The following is an 11153-nucleotide window of genomic DNA, read 5'->3' on the forward strand; positions in this document are numbered from 1 at the left end:
CTTAGATTGTGATTATTCTGTCCATGTATAGTTGTATGCTGAATTTCGATAATCATTTTTCAAAGTAAAGTTTTCACAAGAAAATCAGACGGTCGTTTAAAAACATAGCCATTGATTGGCATTGTCTATAGCTGGATAGAATACTTTTACTATGATACAGTTCCTTCATCAAATCAATGCATTAAAAGGGGTATTACGGTGTGCCATTCATGGTCAAACAGCGTTATAAAAATCGTCTAGATTCTAGGCCTAGATAGACCTTATATAAAAATAATCAAATTTTATTTTCGATAGCACATAGGGTCTAGGCCTCTTTCTATTTACCCCCCCCCCCCTCCCCTGCCCTCCCCCTAGAATCCCGTGGATTTTCCACGGGTCCTGCTAGTAGTTAATATTACTTAACTTTCAGGAGTTCAGACATAATTTGAAGATACTATACCAAATCTTGTGTCTATTTACAGTGAGTCAATGAACTGAGATGAGACACAACGATAGATCACTCAATAATTTGTCAAGTATTGATTCATTCCTATACAACCTGAAATCTTATTATCTAATTCCAACAAAGCATTTGTAGAGAGGAAGGGTAGAGAGAGAGAGAGAGAAAGAGAAAGAGAAAGAGAGAGAGAAAGAGAAAGAGAAAGAGAAAGAGAGAGAGAGAGAGGGAAAGAGAGAGAGGGAGAGAGGGAGAGAGGGAGAGAGAGAGAAAGAGAGAGGAAAAGAGAGAGAGAGAGAGAGAGAGAGGGGGGGGGGGGGGGGGGGAGAGAGAAAGGGAGGTGTTAGGGACACTTGAGATTTGTTCCCACACTGCTGTGATTAGCATCACATGCAGATTACAGCAGATAATGGGGATAACTGTGGATGTTCTCTATAAGAATGCAAGGGGCATGTTCACATCTGAAAGTAAGAGAAAAATAGAAATGATTCTCAATAATAAGTATTCATGATAGTATACAGTCGTAGTCCTACAGATAATGAGTGTATGGTATGTTTATGACTTGTGTTTGAAATAAAGAAACAAATTATGGAAGAAAAATAATGGAAGAAATTATAATCTTTGAAATAATAATTATCGTTGCACAAAGTTTGATGAATATGAAGTTCCCACAAATACAGACAAAAACATATTCTCATCAATATAGTTAAAATCAGGATTATTTGCTACACGTCAGGCCTACTGTTGACCATCCATAGTGCTGATAGTCTGTGAGTCTGGGAAGAAATCATTTTTTGTTTTCATATAGCCACATAAATGGCAATTCTATATGGACCAAGACGGTTTGCATCACAACACAATTTCAAGAAATATAAATATGTAAATTAGAAACCCCCCCCCCCCCCATATAACAAAAAATCTGTTAATTCATTGTTTCTGCATGCTCTTCAGATTTTCACGTCATCAAAATCTCAACAATTCATTTCCATGAAACTCATATCATTTCATGATTTTGGCCCCACTCTGTACTTATTGTGGGAGTTTGTAAGTTTGTGGAGCCTGGAGAGTGGAAGACTTGCAAGCAATATGGATCATTGCAACTCTGTAAGACCTACATGGTAGTCATTTCAAGCAACTTGAAAATGGCTTTTTGATATCTCAAGGAGAAGTTGATTGATAATGAAGGTCTACTTGGTGCTTATATTTATCATGTGAATTAGGTAGACCCTTCTTCTCCCTGCTTGCCAGACGTTGCCCCCTCCCAAGCTCCCCTCTCAGTCTCATCAACAAGTTTTCTCACAAGGATTTACCTTCTTCCATGCTCAAACACACTTCCCCACTATGTGATAATGACTCCACCCATCAAATATGTTCTGTTCAGACTGTTAGGAAATTATATGAAACCTGTATATAGAAATGTAGTACAAAGAATCATCATGCAGTAACAGGGTGTACAAACAGGACAATAACGTAGTACGCAATATCTTATCAAGAAATTAGTTATGATAAGGTCATACAGCTGACCAATCATCAGTGGGCACTCACGATAAGCCCTGACCAGTTATATCGTTTTCATATGATGCAACTAACCCCATGTCCACACACAACATTTTCTGTGATTAGGCGTAATTAGCTATACCGTTTTGCGATAGTTATACGATGAAATTGTGTGTGTGGACGCTCACTAACGATACGTCGTATAACGAAACGCAGGTTTGGGCATCGTTTCGAACTAGAACTCAATAAAGAATCATGCCTAATCACGCCTAATCACGGACGGTGTTGTGTGCGGACATAACTAGTGTAACTAGTGTAACTAGTGTAACTAACTACGCGGGCCTTAACGTGACCTCGCGCGAAAGGAGACCTGACCTCTCATTTCCGCTTCCATTTCATGACTGCAGTAGCAAACTGCGCACCTATACGACATTTCGCTATAGAGTTTCAGGATTACTTTCTTCTGTATGTGGACATCCTGGAATTTATATGATGATTCTTTATACGACGTTTCGTTGTAGAGTTTCGGGATAAATTGTTTGTGTGTGGACACGCTGTAAAACAGGACCTTCATTCAAAATGCTGCTCAAACATGCGTTTGGCTGAAAAGCATTTCGTTATACCATGGCTTAGTAGGTCCATCGTTATACAATGTTTATTGAAAAGACATTGAGACTAAGAAAATGTAATTACTTATCGTACAGGTACTGGTATATGAATCACTTAAAGGTAATGCAAAGTTTTGAGAAATTTTGAAATTGGATGGATAGTAATTCTTTAAATTGTTGATATATTTTGACGACCCTGTGGATGTATTATAAGCACTAAAAAACTTAGCACCTAAAACACTTCTGCTTTCGAGCAAATTGAATAATCAAAATTTACCAGTGCTCCCTGTAAATTTCAAATATTTCAAATTGCGCCTAAGGCCATTCCATGGTAGCTGCGACCATGAAAATCTCAGAATATGCAGTTCTGATATATAATTTCCAAACGGGAATAGCAAATCGGTCGATTGTTGTCAAGACACATTGTTTTAAAGCTAAAGTAATATCAGTCTTGAGAGGGTGCTTTACAACATATAGAGTTTATTATTTACAATTTCATCACTTTAGACTCGATTTCAACCGCGACAATGATCATTGAACATTGTTAGATCGCATATGCTTCCAATATGTTCATTTGAACCAAATTCAAGACCCCATACCAAACCTTTGTAATACCTTTAATTCTCATAAAGCTATACAATGAATTTTGGTATAGTGTAAAGGGGAGGGGTGGTAAGCCATGACTGGCGTGCTACTAATCCCCTGTGTTTGGTAGGATCAATCCCTGAAGATGAGTGAGTGGACAAGAATTCTCTCCTTTTGGAGTGAACAAAGCCAAGTTAATGAGGGTTAATTAAAAGGGGTTTTGTCTCTGCAGCTGGCACCTAATCCTAAAGCAAAAACATGACTAGGAGATGAAGAGGTGGTGGGAATGAAGAAGTATAGGTATGTTTACAAGTGATAGTGATTAGGAAAAATTGCAGATAATGAGGGGTAAATGAGAGTGAGAGAGAGAGAGAGAGAGAGAGGGGGAGAGAGAGAGAGAGGGGGAGAGAGGGGGAGGGAGGGGGATGGAGGGAGGGAGGGAGGGAGGGAGAGAGGGAGGGAGGGGAAGGAGAGAGAGAGAGAGAGAGAGAGAGGGAGAGAGAGAGGGAGAGAGAGAGAGAGAGGGGAAGAGGGGGCAGAATGAAAAGGAGTAATAGAGGGAAAATACATCTGAGAGGGAAGGAGAGAGGGATGGAGGGAGGGAGGGAGGGAGAGAGAGAGAGAGGGAGAGAGAGAGAGGGGAAGAGGGGGCAGAATGAAAATACATCTGAGAGAGGGAAGGAGAGAGGGACGGAGGGAGGGAGAGAGAGAGAGTGAGAGAGAAAGAAAGAGAGAAAGAGATAAAGAAAGCAACAAAAAGGTGGGAAAGGGAGAGAGAGAGAGAGGGATACAAAACTACAAGGATAACTATCTTTAAAGTGACTTGGTAAAGCAGGGCTCCCACTTAGCCGAGTTGGAGCTTTGAGTTGTGGCAAGCTGGCTCGATCTTATGGCAAGCCGTTTTATCATTAAAACATATTTCTTGATATCACAAAATAATTTTACGTTGTAAAGCAATGGAAATTCTTGATATCAAGAATTTGATTTCGTGATATCAAGAAATATGTTCGAATGATAAAACTGCTTGCCATAAGATCGCGCCAGCTCGCCACAACTCGTGGCTCAAACTCGGCTAAGTGGGAGCCCTGATTACCATCGCTGAAGGTTGATAAAAAACTGTGTATTTTTTGTATGAAATTTTACTTCCTTCTACCGAATCAACCCTCTAACATGCAAGAAATCCTGAAAAATTCTCAAACCACAAAGATATTAATGGTTTTCACTGTGGGAAGTACACCCTCCCAACCAATTTTTGAATTTTCCCAACCGTTTTTCCATGAAAAGAAGACATAAAACAGGCGATTAAAAATATTTTAACACTTAAATGTCTGGAATGGTATAAAGCGCCAATTCATTGCTTTGTGATGATTTACATTCACCTCAAATTAAATTAAATTATAATAATATAGCTGGGAGAATTCAGGAATCGATCAGATCGGTTTTTCCCAATTTGTATCATTCATAAAGGTCTGTTTTCACTCAACATTTCAGATTATCTTTATTTGTACATCTACTAGCATTGAATTCACTACCCTAGCACTTGTTTTCTCATCTTAAATGTAATACAAAGTTTTGGGAAATTTTGAAAATTGGGTGGATAGTGATTCTTTACAATTTCGATATATTTGGATGCCCCTGTGGATGTATTAAAAGCACTAGAAAATTTAGCCCTTAAAACATTTTTGCTTTCAAGAAAAATTGAATATAAAAATTTACTGGTGCTCCCGGTAAATTCTGATAAATTTCAAATAGCTGCGACCATGGAAATCTCAGAATATGTAGTTGTGATGTATAATTTCCAAACGGGAATAGCTAATTGGTTGATTTTAGTCAAGAAACATCGTTTTATAGCTTAATTAATATCTTGAACTTGAGAGGGAGCTATAAAACATAAAGAGTTATTATTTACAATTTCATAACTTTAGACTCGATTTCAACCGCGACAACGATCACTGAATATTGTAGGATCACATATGCTTCCAATATGTTCATTTGAACCAAATTCTTGACCCCATACTAAAACTTTGTATTACCTTTAACAATGTTAACAACTAATCTCATAACAGTCATGAATAAATTGATGATAAATATATTGAAGGCACTCTCCTAAGTAATAAGGGTATATATATATTAAAAAATGTAACTTTATAAAGACAAAATTGTTCCCATAGTCTTTTGGACATTTATGAACACATAATTCTCTTATTTCAACTGTATAATAATGCAAAGAGAAGAGACACCTCTGTACAGGTATTTGGCTTCATAATCTTGTTTAAATGACTCACATTTATTTCAATATCCAATCAATCAAATCTTAATGTAGAAAAGTATTATTAAGGTAAGAAAAAAATGCAGGACTGGTGGCCAGGCTAACACAAGCGTAAATTATCTGAGCCTCCCTACATAACAATTAAGTTACCTATTCTTAGCAAGACAACTTTGAATTAAATGTAATAAACAAACTAACAAACCGTTGTCTGCTACTGAGGCATTAACGAACGAAGTTCAATGAACAATTATGTAAATTCACATCTCCCTGGAATAACATTCATTAGCCAAATAACCCAGAGTACTAATAGTGTGTCCACACACAAAAAGAATTATCCAGAAACTCTATAAAGAAACGTTGTATAAAGAATCATTGTATAGCGAACAGGGCGTCCACACACAAGAAACGTCGTATACAGAATCATTGTATAGCGAACCGGGCACACAAGAACAAGTATCTAAAACTGTACGACGTTTCTTAATACGACGTATCGCTAGTAAGCGTACATACACACAATTTCATTGTAAGCTAGGCTATCCTGAAACGAAGTAACTAAACCATTTCGGGATAGCTATACGATGAATTTTGTGTGTGTGGACACAGGGTAATTAGCTTGACCCATTAAAAACTCTATAGGCTCATTTAAATTGCACACTTTTTTGGCTGAAAAACATTTTTTTTTATAACTACCATATACACTACTGAAAAAACCCATTAAAAACCGTAAATGCTTGATAATGCTGTTTTGGGAATAAATTGTGCTCATGCACTGTTCTGCATGCGTTTGCACTGAAGTAAGCAGAGTTACATGACTAAACAAAATTATTAGTTTTTTTTTGTCTTGTTTATGCTTAGCCTAGCAACTTTAAAAAAAACTAAAAAAAATTGAGAAAAACTGATGTCGTTAGCTTGCAGTGTAAAAGCAGCTAATATAGGTAAAACCAAGGAGGATATTACATGCAATCTTTTCACACACAGCTAAAATTCTATAAACTAACCACCTGTACATATGACATCATTCACACACAGAAATTATCGCTTCGTGATTAACTACTGCTCGTAAAATGCGCAGTAGTGCCATTGCGCATTGAAGGTCATGTCATATCAATCAAAGTGCACGCTCCATCCAGTTTAAACACGTTTAAACACGAATAACTGTTCACACACAAAATGTCAAGCTCTCTAGATACGAACTTCGTATCTGCAGCCTGCTTTTAGGGGCGTATGAATCGCGAATTCGTATCTATCCCAACATCGTATAAACGATGTTCACACAGGGAAAATTTTCTATAAACATGTTTAAAACTGAGTTAAACACGTTTATACTAATCATCTCTAGATACGATGAATTTTAGCTGTGTGTGAAAAGGCTAATGGACCTACTAGAGGTGTCGTGGTCGAGTGGTTATATCGCCGGACTGTCGATCACAAGGTCCGCGGTTCGAGTCCCGCCGCGGCACTAATGTCCTTTGGCAAGACATTGATCTACATTTGCCACTCTCCACCCAGGTGATGTAATTGGGTACCTGGTAGGAATTAATTCCTTGAAATGCTAGAGCGCCGCAATGGCAGCACAGCTAAAGCCGGGGTAATAATCTCCAAGTTTGGAAGCGCTTAGTGATTCTAATAAGCGCTATATAAAAACTGAGTATTATTATTATTATTACTACATAGTACAAGATCATCTTTGTATTTGCATTTGGGGAGAGTAGGCACCCTGGTTGCACCGACAAGGTTTGATGAGACCAATGACCTATGCTCTGCACAGGATCAATGTATTAGTTATCGTCCTTCTGATTCAAAACAGATGAAATAAAAATTATTGAACTATCTTCAAGAAATGCCAATTACTGAGTAGAAGATTCTATAAAATAATGGTTATCTATAAGTTATAAGATTACGCACTACAAGCTTAAATTTCCTATCGATTATTCAATTCCAAATGTTGTGACTTGTAAATCTAATTTTTATCTATTAAACACAAAACATTAGTTTTCTACATTTCCTGGACAACTGAACAGCTCACCTCTATTATAATGTTATGTCTTTAACTAGTACATTAATTTTAGTTGTGTTCAAATCATGTTTGTTCATAATCTCATCTACAAAACATTTTCATGATTAAATATTTTGTTCACATCATCAGTCATCAGTCATTATAGAAGTGTTTGAACAATCAGCTAAAGGTAAAGTCTTCCACACACATGTATCCAGTCTGCATTAGAATGAAAGAATTATTCAGACTCCTAGGAGCATTTGAGATGACCCCACTTATTACAAACAACACACAAAATGGCTTTTTGGTTATTTCTCACCGATTTCTAACAAAAGTTACAGGGATATTTGGGAGGCATATAATCAACCTTTCTATACAGTTTCTAGAATGTTTCTTCCACTATTATGCTTATGTTTCACATAATCAACCTTTATATACAACTTCTAGGATGTTTTCTTCTACAATACAAACCCATGACGCATGACCACAGTACTCTACTTGACAAAAATGTGTTTAGAAATAAATAAAAAACTAGATAAAGTGATAAAATTTAGCATTTTTCTCACCCTAGGTATTGCTAAAATTACAATATTGCTGATACTGATGCATTGGTTTCAACATCCACAAGAAAGTGAGATATTTCACAGTATTTTGATCATAGTTCTGATGCAGCAGAATGCTCTTATCCAGTATTATTGTGCGCAGATTTCCAAATGGCATGATAATGATGTAATTGCGAATTACTGCTAAATGTAATAATGGTAAACCTCAAGGATTTTATATATAACCACCAGTTCCATTTGAATGATAACTGACCTCTAGCTGGTGAGTGAAAGAAAACACATAAAACTCTCAGAAAAAAGAGATAAAAAAAGAGAGAGAAAGATAAAGAGAGAGAGAGAGAGAGAGAGAGAGAGAGAGAGAGAGAGAGAGAGAGAAAGAGAAAGAGAAAGAGATGGAGTGACAATTATATTGTTGGCTACCTGCAAGAAGACTGTTACTGCCATAGAATAAATACATGTAGCTCTTACAGCCTCCTTGCGGGCAACCAACGATTAAGTCATTAGGTATATTCCTACTTCTTGCAAGTCAATAATTACAGGAGTTAGGATTTCATCCTACACGGTGACACAATGCACAATACAGTAATTAAACATCACTCATTGGCTGATTATTCTGACCAATAATAAACATCTGACCAATAGTAAACCTCCAATCTACAGGTGTGATGGGTATAAACAGATACAGATGGGCAGGAGAATTGAATGAGGTCCAGAGTATCACGACGAATAGATAACATCTCTTTTCTGCAATATTCTTTCATAAAGCATAGCCTCACATGTTTATTGATTATCAGATTCTCCTTTTAATCAAAATAATAAGCTTTAAAACTTATCTATCATGCCTACTTATAGACCTGTCATTTGCAGGTTTTCAAATAATATCAATAAAACATGAGCAAATTCATATTTCTTTTTCTGGTGCAAGTCATTAGCCCAAATAGATTTAAACCCTGAAAGATTATGACAAGCTGTAGCACTAAAAAAAAAAAAAAAATGGCTATTTGTTTTTTCCACATGTAGAAGAAGTCATATGACCAGGGGCCTGTATCACAAAGACTTGAAAAGTCTTTATAACTTGTATTTCAAACTTTCGCTTATCATATTTGTTCTGCTTTCATGCAGATGAAATTATCACAAGGGTTGAATAGCCCTTTGAAATTAATCACAACTTGTACTTAAAGAGATAGGAGTTGCAATTAATTTCAATTTGCGTTTGATTTGATTCAATCGCAACTCTTTATAAGACGTGGCCCAGGGAGGACAGATTAAGTTCTGCTAGTCCCTGAAATTAAAATCTTGCAATGCTGATATTGAAAAATAAATGCAAAGAATTACAGATTATAAATAAATACTACTTGCCACTAGTGGCTGAGAATGTTCAAGCCATATAACAAGGAATCTTTTATAATCAATGAATATTTGGTGTTGGTGGTAGCATTTTCAGCAAGCATTAACAGTTTATATATTTTCTGGTCGAACAACCAACTGATTGGAGAAAATAATACAAAGAGACATTTATCTAATTTCTCTTGAAAAATATGATTAATATGCATAGAAATAAACAACAATAACAAACAAACAACCAAAAAAAAAAAAAAAGTAAGGTTGGTGTTATCAAACTGTAATTCCATCATTAAAAATAATAGTTTTATATATACATGTATATATGAGAAAGAGCACTTTGCAATAAATATTTGCATGGCTACACCATTTTAAAGCTAGGAATACTACACTCAAAAATTTAAAATCTCCAAGAAGTAAATTATTTTTCAACAATACATTTCAATAAATATCTAAATACCAAATCCTTTTTCAATAAAATATGATAAATCTAAAAGAAAACATAATTATGATAGCAAATAACACAAAATCAATGAGTCTTGTCATAAACATAAAAAACATAGAAAGAAAACGAAAAAAAACTTGTCAAAATATTTGAACATGGATTACAACACAGAAATAATCTATACTTCATTGTTCAGTGGAATGCAACAAGAATTTTGTTCGCATAATTATTATAAAATTTGATTCTATACAAATCTCAGCCTCTTTCTCAAATGAAGTGTCAAGGAAATAACAAGGTAGAAAAAACTGGTTGGAAACTTTGTTATTTCTTCTGCATGACTTAAACATGCAATCCTTTTTTGACAGCTTTCAGTATTGATAATCAAACCCCAGCAATTCTTATTTTCTTTTTCATACTTGTTGAGTTTGGTTGACTGCTCATCTTATGTGATTGCACTTTTCTTCTTGATGACAGCTTTGTCAAGAATAATGTCAAGATCATTTTGCATGCTGCTGCTGCTGTCAAAATATGCCATGACAATTTGCTTTGTCTGATGAACCAAACCCATGACAATGTTAATATATATTCAATTTCAAGTCATGCAAAATGAAGAATGTTCTAACCATATGAAGTCCATGATACATGTACATGTATATCTAAACTTCTTTACTTGAGACATGAACCGGCTGAAACAGGGTTGCAAAGGAAAGAAATAGGAACTAAAGAATAATAAAACTGGACCATGCAATCCTTGAATTATTTCACTATCAAATTAATCATGCTTTGACTCATAATATCAAATAATCACCTTTTGATTCATTAAGTTAAAAATTATCCCCTGGTTCCGCTTATGGATATGACTTCTAGTAAGATTTTGTTGGAAATAGTGAATAACTCTGATCTGAGTTTGGGCAATAATCACCCAAAAGACGTACAGACAATAGTAGGAATGAATCATAAGGGTGTGTGAGTTAGTTATTCATTGTTACTCATAAACAAATGTTACGCCCCCATACCTGACCATTTTCTATGTTTAAAAAAAAGAAAGAAATCTTTCTAGTTCATCAATTTTGTATTTTGAGGATTAGGTATACCATTTGCAAATGTTATGAACTGTAAGGATTTTGTGATTATATAGAGATAGGAGAACATTCTCTTTTACTCCCCAATTATGCTTATTTTGTTTTTAACCCTTTCTCTCTCTCTTTCTACTTGTGTTATCATAAAAGTATCATTCATTGTAAACACTATAGAATGTGAAATATTGCAATATCAAATTAATAAATGATATATAGAATTGTGATATTCTGTCAAGAATGGAAAAAAAATGTTTTTACCTTGTATGTATATCACAATCTTATCATCAATTCCAAGGAGTATAGAATGACATTTCTAGAGAAATTTTAATTCTGA

This window comes from Strongylocentrotus purpuratus, unplaced genomic scaffold (assembly GCF_000002235.5).
Source record: "Strongylocentrotus purpuratus isolate Spur 01 unplaced genomic scaffold, Spur_5.0 spur5_scaffold_5, whole genome shotgun sequence".
Classification (NCBI taxonomy): Eukaryota; Metazoa; Echinodermata; class Echinoidea; order Camarodonta; family Strongylocentrotidae; genus Strongylocentrotus; species Strongylocentrotus purpuratus.